This window comes from Heterocephalus glaber, unplaced genomic scaffold (genome assembly GCF_053883595.1).
Source record: "Heterocephalus glaber isolate CG9 unplaced genomic scaffold, H.glaber_assembly_v1.0 deba00001586, whole genome shotgun sequence".
Taxonomy (NCBI): domain Eukaryota; kingdom Metazoa; phylum Chordata; class Mammalia; order Rodentia; family Bathyergidae; genus Heterocephalus; species Heterocephalus glaber.
Window position 1 is genome coordinate 19,264,947 of NW_028258364.1, and position 9,585 is coordinate 19,274,531.

At 42.0% G+C, this 9,585-nt stretch overlaps 1 long non-coding RNA gene across 1 annotated transcript; it reads right to left on the reverse strand.

Moving 5' to 3' along the window:
* Positions 1-4,643: 4,643 nt before the first annotated feature.
* On the reverse strand, positions 4,644-9,351 carry LOC110343960 (uncharacterized). Its single transcript, XR_002386217.2, has 3 exons — positions 8,950-9,351; positions 8,516-8,620; positions 4,644-8,036 (listed from the first exon to the last, which is right to left on the reverse strand). It is a non-coding gene; the product is annotated as an uncharacterized LOC110343960 (long non-coding RNA).
* Between the last annotated feature and the right edge of the window lie 234 nt (positions 9,352-9,585).

The window sequence follows — 9,585 nt, forward strand, 5'->3', positions numbered from 1 at the left end:
AAGGGGCATGCAAGAACAAAGCTTGATGCCCATAGTTACAGACTGGTCTTACCTGCTGGGTCATATTCCTTCTAGCTGACTTGAGACGAAATCTATCTCAGTGCCAGCTGGAAAGTCCTGAGGAAATAGGTTATTGTTCCCAGTTTTTCACTGTTCCATGCATGCATGCACTTTGAAATTTGGATTTGTAGTTCCTCTCATTAGAAATAGTGTTTCTTGACCCTACTGATGTTTCATTTAGATCACCCCGTGTTTGGCCAAAGGAACATGGGCAGGAGTAGCAGCTGATGGTTCTGAGCGTGACCTCCAGAGATGCTGCATGTCAGTGCCTGCCTCCCTGGGGCACACCTGTCTTTGAGGATGTCGAGAACATGCCTGGAGTCCCCTGGTCCAAGAAAGATGAAACATATATACATGGAATAGGTCTTCCGCAACTTGGAGCCAGTGAAGTATAGAAAAGGGTGTTGTTTTAAAATGCCTCTGGATGTGGTGCACTTCCTAGAATTAGTGTTTATTACTGATGCAATAGCAGATAGAGTAAACTGCTCCCTTGTGGTCAGCCTTAAAGGTCCCCAACTTGATGTCTCTAAGACAGCTAGCTCTTCCATAGTGGATCTTAGACACAACCCTTGTGGAGCCAGGCCATGTGAGAAACACAAAGTTTGTAGCAAAGCATTCTAAACAGGACAGCGTCGATAGGAAGTCCTAGAAGTGAGCTAGAGATCACGGAATATAGCTCAATATTGTGCCTGATTACTTTTGGTTTTATTTTTTGTTTTGGGGGGGTTTTTTGTTACTGGGGATTGAACTCAGGACTCTGCGCTTGCAAGGCAGGCCATGGAACCACTGAGCCAAACCCCTGGCCCTGTTTTTATTTTTTATACCACATAATTTATTTTCTAATCATACAAGTGATTCATTACTACATTGAAGTGTAAATGGGATTGCCTCATATGTGTTAAGTAAAAATGCTTAAAAATGCTTTTACACTTACTTTCTATCTAATTACATAGGAAAGACTTTTCAGAATTTTAGCCTGTCTTCACTATGACAAGCTAACCAAAGAAGGAGGTTTTCCTGCTTCTGATATCAGAAAGTTAAACAGGTGGAGGACCCTCCTGGGCCCAGGATGGTGGTGGATGGGTGGCAGCGACAATTAGCCAGAGGAGGACAGAAGAAAATTAAATTCTCAGAGTGGCGGCCAATAAATCAGTTCCTCTCCCAACCTGGAAATTTCACTTTTATGGGCTAACCCTTGGAGGCTTTGGTCATATTTGGCTCCATCTGGGTTTTTTTGTTGGTTTTGTTTTGGTACCGGGGATTGAACTCAGGTCCTTGCACTTGCGAAGCAGGCGGCGAAACCACTGAGCTAAATCCCCAGCCCTGGTCATATTTGATTAAATGAGGACGTATTCCTGTATAACATTTAGAGTGAGTAGTCCAAGAGAACAAGCTGCAAAGGGCACCTGTTCTGACCTAGCCTCTGACTCACAGAAGTATTCTGCTGGTCACAGAGCAGCCCTAATTCAGCGTGGCAGGGCCCTGCTCCTACTCAATACCAGGAGATGAGGATAGTTTCGCCCTACCACAATCTGGCAGCCACGAGTCCATTCATTCTCAGCAGTGAATTTCAGTGACTTAATCATTAAATTCATCAAGTCCCTCACTGCAGGATGGCAAATTCCCTGTTGCCGATGACTATGTCGACTTTATGAGAACAGCCAGAGAAACCTTTGGCCTTTCCTTAAGGACCAACACTCCAGTTGTATTCTGGTGTTGACCTGCCTTGTCAGTGACCCGGTAGGTACATCCATCTTCCCCACTGCCTCCTGGACTTCACGAAGATGACTGTTCCTAACTCGCACTATGCTGTGTCTGCAAAGGAACCCAGTCCCCACACTCTGGTTTGAGCATTTTCCCACAGTTTATGAATCCCAATTGTGTAATATTTTATACAACACGAGTTATAAGAGACCTGACTTAGAAAATCAACGAAACAAAATTCATGGGAGGGGGCTAAGGTTCCAGAATCCAATGAAGCAATTTTTGAGGATGAAATTTATTCCACCAAATGCAATCATATAAAATAAATACAAAGTATAAAGTTTTCAATATAGAAAGGAAGTTAGGTCCTAATGGACTGCATATGTAACTTTACCACATTATGATTTCTAGTAAAATAAGTTGTCATTTTATAACGAGTTCTTGATACATCTTTAAAGCAGCTTTCTCCTTAAAATATCCTTTAGTTGGAAATATTAGTTCCATCCAGAAATTAATTTTTTAAAAAACATTTTATTGCTTTATTAAAATACTTAAAGTGTTTAAAATGTATTATGCCGGGTGTGGTGGCACAAGCCTATAATCCCATCACTCAGGAGGCTGAGGCGGGAGGATTGCCACAACTTTGTGGCCAGCCTGGACTGCATAGTGAGTTCAAGTCCAGCCTGAGCTACATAGCAAGACCCTGTCTCAAAAAACCAAAGAAAAGCCAGGGATTTAGCTCAGGGGTTCCACACCTGCCTCGGAAGCGCAAGGTCCTGAATTTGATCCCCAATACCAAAAGAAAAAAGAAAAAGAAAAAAGATGGGTTGTGCAGTATTCTAATATTTTCAATGTTAAAACTAACTTTTGGAGGGCCAAGGATTTAGCTCAGTGGTTTTGCCGCCTGCTGTGCAAGCACAAGGACCCGAGTTTGATCCCCGTACCAAAAAAAACCTAACTTTTGGAAGCATATTTTACTTTGTTATTATAAAATTAAAAGTCAAAATATACATGAAAAATGGTTTCACTGCCTGCTGTGCAAGCGCAAGGACCCGAGTTCAATCCCTGGTACCAAAAAAAAAAATACATGAAAATATTACTGATTTCAGATCACATTATCTTTAGAGTTTCTTAATAAAATTCAGGATAACTTCCATAAAACAAAAAGATAGGTAAATAAAATAAAAAGATAAATATCTTCCATGAGAAATTACTTGAAATATCATCCACACTTGTGAGCTGAACAGTTTTTAGAGCATACAACTGTTTGTTCCATGCTACTAAGTTAAATTCACTCCACAAGAAACACAAACCAAAAGCCTGACTTTCCCATAATTTATAGCTTTCTACTCTGGAAGTTTTCCTAATTTTCTGCTCAAAGTAGTATTTTATATTATTTTGGTAATAATGACACCAATAATATTGGTCACTGTTAGTATACTGCTAGGCGTTTTCTGCTCATTCATCTTATGAACACAGTATTGTGATCTGCATCTTACACTTGAAGGCTAAGGCTAAGAGATTAAGCCACTTGTTCAAAGACAGTAGGTGGGAGATTGAATAGTGAGTCCTTCTCTGGAGCTTGTGCTCTTGTTGGTTATTTATGTATTTATTTTACTTTGGTTTTCTGAGACAGGGTCTCAGTATGTAGGCCAGACTGGCCTTGAACTTAAAGCGTTCCTCCTGCCTCAGCCTTCTGAGTGCTGGAATGACAAGCATGCACCACCATGCCCAGCTTTGAAGCTTGTGTTCTTAACCATTCATTCCTCCCTGACTGTTTCAACTTGTTTCAACTGCTTATCTCAGCCATCAAAGGTGAAAAATAATGTTCTCTGCCTCAGCCTTGATACCCTGTGTCCCATCCCCCAGTTCACAGGGCACCAGTGCCACCGTGCAGCCACCCTCACCCTGCCAGTCCTGCCTGCTCTGCCTAATTTCCCGGGTGCTCCCGAGGAGGCCCCAGGGTTCTGGCCGTGCTCCTGTCTCCTGCTCCCAGACCCCCTCCAGCCCAGGGCCTCTGCCCTGCTTTGCCACCCCTTCCTGTCCACTGCAGAGTCCACATCCACTGGTGCACTGACTACTGACGCAGACACAGTGAGAGAGAGCTTGGGTCAGCCCAAGAAACAGTCTGGAGCTTCTGGGGACTCAGGAGGACCACAATCAAAATGTGAATCTCGGGAGAAAATAATGGAATGGCTTCGTACCTGCTAGGCACGTGCTGTACCAAGAGCTACACCCCTAGCCAGAGAGTTATAAAATACTCGGACCGTAAAAGAACACTCACAATGTTTTTAAAAAAAAAAAAAAAAAAAAGGAAAGAAAAGTAGTTCGATGGTTTAAATATTCAAAAGTCAGGAAGTCAGAGCCGGGGATTTAGCTCAGTGGTTTCAAGGCTTGCTATGCAAGTGCAAGGACCCGAGTTCAATCCCCGGTACCAAAAAAAAAATTCAAAAGTCCACGAATAGGGATAATAATATCTGCAAAATGATCAGCGTTTTAAACGCCAAGAAAATGCTTTGAAATTTATCATCATCGTTTTTCTTTTTTTTTTTTTTTGTTACCAGGAATCAAACTCAGGACCTTGCAGCATCATCTTAATAAATGTACTTTCGTTTAATCCTTAGAACAGTCCAATTGGAAAGTTACTATCATTTTGCCAATTACGAACCAGAGATTCCTGAGGATATCACTTCCGCCAAGATCACCAGCAAGCTGGCAGGCGAGCCGGCATGGAAGCAGGGCAGCCCCGTCCAGACTCAAGCTCAGTGCTCTGGGAGCTCTCCCCACTCTCCCTCCCCCTCCCCCCCTCCCCCTCCCCCTTCCTTCTTCCCCCTTTCCCATTCCCAGAGCGGAAGGGCTTTAAATAGCCAGCCTGCCCTTGCAGTGCCCTCCTGGCACTTCTTGTTTTCTTTCTTTCTTTCTTTCTTTTTTTTTGGTACCAGGGATCAAACTTGGGTCCTTGCGCTTGCACAGCAGGCGGCAAAACCACTGAGCTGAATCCCGGGCCCCACATCCCGGCACTTCCGATACGCAAGCAATTCGAGGGAGGTGAAGGAGTCCAGTACACAACCTAACAAGTCTGAAAGTGCTGTATGTTCTACCACCAGAAAATTTCTGGAACTCTGCAAAATGTGCATTTTTGTTTGATTGCCTGGATAGGGAAAGAAAATTAATAGTGCAACAAGGATTGATTCTGTTCCCATCTACTGTGACTGAAGAGATCCCTTTGTGATCAAGAGACAAGAAAAGTTTAAGAATGGGGGCCCTTAAACTGGGCTTGATGGCTCATGCCTGTGATCCCAGCACTCAGGAGGCTGAATCAGTAGGATCTCTGAATATTTGAAACCAGCCTGGACTACATAGTGAGTTCAAGGCCAGCCTGAACTGCATAGCGAGACCCTGTCTCAAAAAAACAAAAACCAAGAGCCTCCTTGGGGCGGGAGATTTAGCTCAGTGGTTTTGCAGCCTGCTGCTCAATTGCAAGGACCAGAGTTCGATCCCCGGTACCAAAAAAAAAAAAAACCCAGAGCCTCTAACCTCCAGTTTTGAGTCTCTTAGATCTGTCAAGAACACCATACAGATAACCCAGTCATCCTACAATTGAGGAAATTAGGGCTGGGCAAAATTGTGTCCTGCTTCTGTTAAAACAACCCAACAGAGCTGGAATTGGAATACGGGTCTTGCTTTCATAGGCGCCCTTTTTCTGAGGTGGGTGGGGGAGGGGCATGACCTGGAGCTAGAGGAAAGGCTTAGGGCTGGCTGGCTTCCTTGGCCAGCAGCAGAGCTAGAAGGAAGAAAGGAGTGAAACTGTAGATACCAGAAGCTGAGTATTAAACAAGGACAGGCTTGGACCTACTGAGGCAGACAGTAAGGAAATTTGGGAGCTAAGGCAAATCTCAGGAGCTAAAATTAGGCAAACCAACCAGAGACTGGACAGTTACCTACTTTATGATTTTATTTTGTCTATAGCTTACCATATTCATAAAATCAAATTTTCTTGCTCTTCAGTTTTCCTCAGGACATCCTGTATATAGTATTTTTCAGGATTTTTTTTTTTGGTACTGGGGATCAAATTCAGGACCTTGTGCTTGTGAGGCAGGCACAGAACAACTGAGCTAAATCCCTGCCTCTGTATACAGTATTTGTATAAGGTGATGTACTTTTCTGTGAACAAATTTTTTCCCCAACATTTCTATGATGGAAAATTTATTTTTATATATATTTTTTGAAATTGTCAGTCTTTAATATTTTTTATTTACCATTAGGCCAAACAGGACTTGAGTCACTAAGGCAATATATATATATATATATATATATATATTGTTGTTGTTGTTGTTGTTGTTGTTGTTGTTACCTGGGATCGAACTTGGGTCCTTGCGCTTGCAGGGCAGGTGGTGGAACCACTGAGCTAAATCCTGGGCTCTATTTTGGGTTTTTTTGAGACAAGGTCTCACTATGTAGTCCAGGCTGGCCTTGAACTCACTGTGTAGCCCAGACTGGCTCCTGGCTCAGCCTCCCAGTACTGGGGGTACAAGTTTGCACCACCACACCCAGTTCATATTTTTATTCTTGAATGAAGAACAATTCAAAAATCTGACCAAATTATGAGAAGAAAAATTATAGTAAATATACGTATATTTACCAGGGCCTAAGGCCAATTAGTCTGCTGGGTAACACTTTTTTTTTTTTTTTGTACTGGAAATCGAACTCGGGACCTTTGCTTGCGAGGCAGGTGGCAGAACCACTGAGCTAAATCCCCAGCCTGGGTAACACTTTTTGTTATAATTTTAGAATTTAAAAGAAAATTTTAAAGCTGATAAATACTTCCGATATTACAAAGCCCAGAAAAGTAAAATACACAATTTCTTTTATTAACTGGTAAACTTCTAAACTAATTTTTCATTCACTAAACTAATGTTCATTCACTACATATTCTCTAATTATGTCTTCATGCGATGATTTTGTGGTATTATTGTCTATAGTGTGAATAAAAAGTTTTTCATCTAGCATATAACATCAAAATTTGTTTTTTATTACTGATAATATACAAGTTTCTGTCTTCCAACTTGTTATCAATAATGTCAAGGGCTGGGGATTTAGCTCAGTGGTTCTGCTGCCTGCCTTGCAAGCGAAAGGTCCCAAGTTTGATCCCTGGTACCAAAAAAAAAAGTCAAGTTTTTAGGATTATTTTTGAGAAAAATATTACATTTCTTTTTTTTCATATCTTTCATAGAGAAGAAATATTTCAGTTTTCTTATGCAATGACTAATCTTATATGTTCTTTGAATTGAAAAATGCCCATTAATTGGGCTGGGCATAGTGGCACGTGCCTATACTCCCAGCACTTTGGAAGCTGAGGGAGGAAGATAGAGCTTGAATTCAAGGACAGCCTGGGCTACATAGCAATATCCTAAGAGAGACAAAGAATACCCATTAATTAGTTTGCTAGTTGCTGTTTAATAAATAGTGATATATTTTAAGTTTTATGTTTATCTTTCTTGATCAGTATTCATTAATGTCAAATCAGCAATATATCCGCATCTTTGCCAATGTGTTCTTATAATATATACCTTTCTGTCAGTTGTATGAAATAGTCCAGATTTTATTTGTTATTTTCAGTTTATATTTTTCTTTTGACTATTTATTCCTTTTATGATCTGAAATTATAATCTCAAATTATTATTTTTGTTGAGACAGGATCTCACTATGTAGTTCAGGCTGGCCTTGAACTCACTGTGCAGCCCAGGCTGGCCTCCAATTCATGGTGATCCTCCAGCCTCAGCCTCCCTTAGTCCTAGGATTACAGGCATGAGCCACCAGAACTGGCTTGTCAACAAATAAGTTTTAAAATGAAAAAAGAACTTAACCATCATATCCATCCAAATAAGGAGTCTTTAGTTGTTTTCTCGAAATATCCCAAAATGTCTTTTAAAATTATAGAAATCTTTTTTTTTTTTTTTTTGTACTGGGGATCGAACTCAGATCCTTGCGCTTGCGCAGCAGGCAGCAAAACCACTGAGCTAAATCCCCAGCCCCCTTTTAAAATTATAGTTAGGATACATATTTATACTTTGTCAAATTTTTGAATGTTTCACAAATTGAACAAATGTTGTGTATGAATTTCTCTTTTTAATTGTCAAACAATGTACATATTTTTAAATCTTCATTTTGTCATTGTACCCATGATAAAATGTTTGAATTATTTACAAAACAAGTTGCTCCATGTAGAGATTAAAACTGGTTCATCTAACGACTCGGCTTAAGTAATGAACCTGAAAAAGAAACAAGACTTATTGCAAAATACTGCAGTAGATTACAACCTCAGGCTGGGTAAGGAGTCAGCTTTCCAAAACTCAGATCCCTACCCCTCAGGAGAGAAGAAACAGGGGACAGTGGCTAGGTGGACTCCAGGAAGGAAAGAGCAGAGAGACAATGATCATAAGGGACTGTGATGAAAAAGTCTCACTTTACACATTTTACATAACAATTTCAGTAGCTAGGACCCTTCCCAGGTTCCCTAAAGCAGTCAGGTCCAGAGGGAGGCCTTGAAGTTCAGGTTTATTATTCCAAGGCCCATCTGCCCCAGGAGTCACTGAATTACCTGGCTTTTCTTGTAATATACTGTATTCTCCTTTTTTGCTTAGTTTACATCAAATTGGTTCCCAATTTTTTGAAAATCAAAGTACCTCTTTCAAGGCCATTTTATGTTTTTTGCAGATTGCTGCCTTAGGCCTGTTTCTAGTATGCTTACTGCTGTTTTCAATCCAGAGTGCTTTTCTGCATCCCTGCCAGGTCGGTCTTCCCGAAGCTCGGGTCTGGTGATTCATTGCTCAGGACAGCTGGGTGCAGCCTTCTCCTGCACGGAAAGCCTCCGTGGTCCTCCCAGCTCCCTTGCCAGGCGTTCTGGCTGGAGTCCCAGCGCCCGTCCCAAAGGCCACAGGGCTGGACCACACCCGAACCTACCCGCCCGGCCTCCGCTTGTCCCCTCTCTCTCCTTCCTGGGCTGTCAGAGTCCCTCGCGGAGTCCTCGCCTCCCGCAGCCTTTCCGATTTCCCAACACACCTCCCAACCCCCAAATTAAGTGTGATTTTGGCCCTCCTTTGACTCCCCGCAGCTTTTGATTTGTACTTTGCCCCGACAGTATACTTTGCCTTAGTTTATAATTACTGCGTGCAGCAGCCTTACATCTCACACCGGGGGTGGACTCCAAAGTCAGCAAGCAAGGCAGGAAAAAGTTCAAACAATTCCTGGAAGTTTCTTCGGAAGAGGCCAATTCACAGGTCACCTACAGCCTCCTCCAGCACTGAAAGGCATCACCAGCTCAGCCCAGATGAAGAGATGGGTTAAATCATCCCCAGCTCCGCAACACGCCCACATTAGGACAGAGCAGGGACTGAGCAAGACCCGCCCACCCAAGGCGCCGCTGCCGGTCCATTCATTCTCCCTCCCTTCGGGGGCACACGAGTGAACGCATGGATCCTGAAAGCGCCTATAATGGAATATGAAAATAGAGAAAGAAGACTTAAGAGCTATTAAGATGCAGACTCCAGGAATAAGCTAAGTTGTTCAATTCCTGGCTCCACTATTTACTAGAAGTGGAGTAAATGGCCAGTTGATTTAATCATCTATTTTTTTCTCTATCTTCATTTATGTTTATGGAATGAATAATAATGAGATCTAATTAATCGGTTTGTTATAAGAATAAAGTTAATCTGTAAAATAATATTACTTCTAAGCCTTTTTTTTTTTTTTTTTTTTGCACTACCTTGGATTGAACTCAGGACCTTGTACCTGCCAGCCAGGCACAACAGGCACAGCGCC